Source organism: Branchiostoma lanceolatum, chromosome 8 (genome assembly GCF_035083965.1).
Source record: "Branchiostoma lanceolatum isolate klBraLanc5 chromosome 8, klBraLanc5.hap2, whole genome shotgun sequence".
NCBI lineage: Eukaryota > Metazoa > Chordata > Leptocardii > Amphioxiformes > Branchiostomatidae > Branchiostoma > Branchiostoma lanceolatum.
Window position 1 is genome coordinate 20830920 of NC_089729.1, and position 2500 is coordinate 20833419.

The 2500-nt window shown below is 62.6% G+C and overlaps 1 non-coding gene across 1 annotated transcript in view; it reads right to left on the minus strand.

The window, feature by feature from the left end:
• Positions 1-1250, minus strand: part of LOC136441058 (small subunit ribosomal RNA) — a 1816-nt gene extending 566 nt beyond the window's left edge. The window contains exon 1 of the ribosomal RNA XR_010756778.1: positions 1-1250. This exon is cut by the window's left edge and continues 566 nt beyond it. This is a non-coding gene — a ribosomal RNA (small subunit ribosomal RNA).
• Between the last annotated feature and the right edge of the window lie 1250 nt (positions 1251-2500).

A 2500-nucleotide genomic window follows, 5' to 3' on the forward strand; every position in this document is an offset into this window, starting at 1 on the left:
ATCTGTCAATCCTTACTGTGTCCGGGCCGGGTGAGTTTCCCCGTGTTGAGTCAAATTAAGCCGCAGGCTCCACTCCTGGTGGTGCCCTTCCGTCAATTCCTTTAAGTTCCAGCTTTGCAACCATACTTCCCCCGGAACCCGAAAACTCAGGTTTCCCGGGAGCTGCCCATCGGGTCATCGAAGTAACGCCGGCGGATCGCTGGTTGGCATCGTTTATGGTTGTGACTAGGGCGGTATCTGATCGCCTTCGCGCCCACAACTTTCGTTCTTGATCAATGAAAACATTCTTGGCAAATGCTTTCGCAGTGGTTCGTCTTGCGGCGATCCAAGAATTTCACCTCTCCCGCCGCAATACGAATGCCCCCGTCCGTCCCTCTTGATCATTACCTCACGTTCCGAAAACCAACGAAATAGAACCGAGGTCCTATTCCATTATTCCATGCACCACTATTCAGGCGCCAGGCCTGCTTTGAACACTCTAATTTTTTCAAAGTAAACGCTCCGGCACCCCGAGGCACTCAGTTAAGAGCACCAAGGAGAATCCGGCGGGGAGGGCCGGGACGAGCAGTGACACGCCTCGCGGCGGACCGCAAGCCCGGTCCCAAGATCCAACTACGAGCTTTTTAACCGCAACAACTTTAATATACGCTATTGGAGCTGGAATTACCGCGGCTGCTGGCACCAGACTTGCCCTCCAATAGATCCTCGTTAAAGGATTTAAAGTGTACCCATTCCAATTACGGGGCCTCGAAAGAGTCCCGTATTGTTATTTTTCGTCACTACCTCCCCGAGTCGGGAGTGGGTAATTTGCGCGCCTGCTGCCTTCCTTGGATGTGGTAGCCGTTTCTCAGGCTCCCTCTCCGGAACCGAACCCTGATTCCCCGTCACCCGTTGCCACCATGGTAGGCACAGAACCTACCATCGAAAGTTGATAGGGCAGACATTCGAATGATCTGTCGCCGGTGCGAAGACCGTGCGATCGGCTGGGTTATCCAGAGTCACCAAAGGGACCGGGGCGAACCCCGGGTCGGTCTTGGTCTGATAAATGCACGCCAGACCGTGAGGTCGGCGCTTCTTCCGCATGTATTAGCTCTAGAATTACCACAGTTATCCATGTAGGATGTGACGATCAAAGGAACCATAACTGATTTAATGAGCCATTCGCAGTTTCACTGGGACAGTTTAAACTTGCACGTGCATGGCTTAATCTTTGAGACAAGCATATGACTACTGGCAGGATCAACCAGGTAGCGAGGACGCCGAGGCGGCGAAAGAGCGGTCGCCGCCGGGAGAGGACCGCCGCGGCCGCGGGGCAGCGCGGGAAGACCCGCAACTGCCGCCGCCGCCACACGGTCCCGCTCGACCGGAGCGCCGAGCGCCGCCGAGTCCGTCGCTGCCGTGAGGTGGGAACGCGCCGTGGAGATGGCCGCGAACCCTCGGGAGCCTGAGCGCAGAACTCCCGGCCACACCTGACCGTTGCTTCCCTTCAACGCCCGAGCCGTCCCGTCAGGAACGGTCCCGCACTCTCACGACCGGACGCGTCCGCCGGCAAGGCGGACGGCCGGGTCTCGAACCGCCGAGTCCGCAAGGCGTACTCGCACGCAGACGGAAGGGGCGAGCCGTCGCCGTTGGGTCCGCCGCCGCAGCGGCGGGACCCGGGCTGCCCTCCGCGGAGGGCCTGCCCCGGCGCTGGTTCCGGACGCCCGTCGGCACGCCCGTCCTCGCCCGCAGGAGCGGAGGAGCGGGCGCCTTCCAAGCCGGTTGTCGACCTCCGGCTGCCCTCGCGGGGAGTGGCAGCCTGGTCGGCGGGGTAGCAAAACGACTGGCGAGAGAGTGTGCGATTGCTCGCCGTCGATTCCCGAGCTAGTCAAAAAACGACCACTCTCTCAAGGTAGGTTGAGCGACCCACGACATGGTCAGACACCCTACAGAGCACTTTTTTGAAAAACCACCGCAAGTCGGCCACGGGGTAGGCTTCGGGGGCAACGGGAGACCGGCCCCGCCGGCCGGGGGAGACCCGTCCCGGTCGACCCCGTTGCTCGGCCGCCCGCTCCACCCCCGCCTCCCCGGGCCCCGCCCCACACCGGACGGACCCTGCTCGCTCGCCCGGCGGGCCCGGGGCGCCCTCCGGGGCGGTCGGAGTCGGGCGGGGCGGGGCGCTCACTCCCCCCGCCGACACCCGCCCAGGCGCCCGGTGCCAAGTCCGATGGAGCCGGCCGACGGGGCAAAGTCACCGGACGACCCCGTCTTTTCTCCACGCAGGGGTCTGGCCCGTGCCGCGCCGGCCCCGTCCGCACCCTCCCGGACCCGCTGGCCCCCAGCCGCCGTCCGCTACGGGCTCTGGAAGAGTTGCCTAGTCAAAAAACGACCACTCCTCTCAAGGTAGGATCGGCGACCTACACCTTGGTCAGACACCCTGGCGAAATCCGAAAGTCGGGGCAGGCCGGAAAGTCGCATGCCGTCGTGTAGCAGGCGGCCTCGGGAGCGGGGAAACACCAAA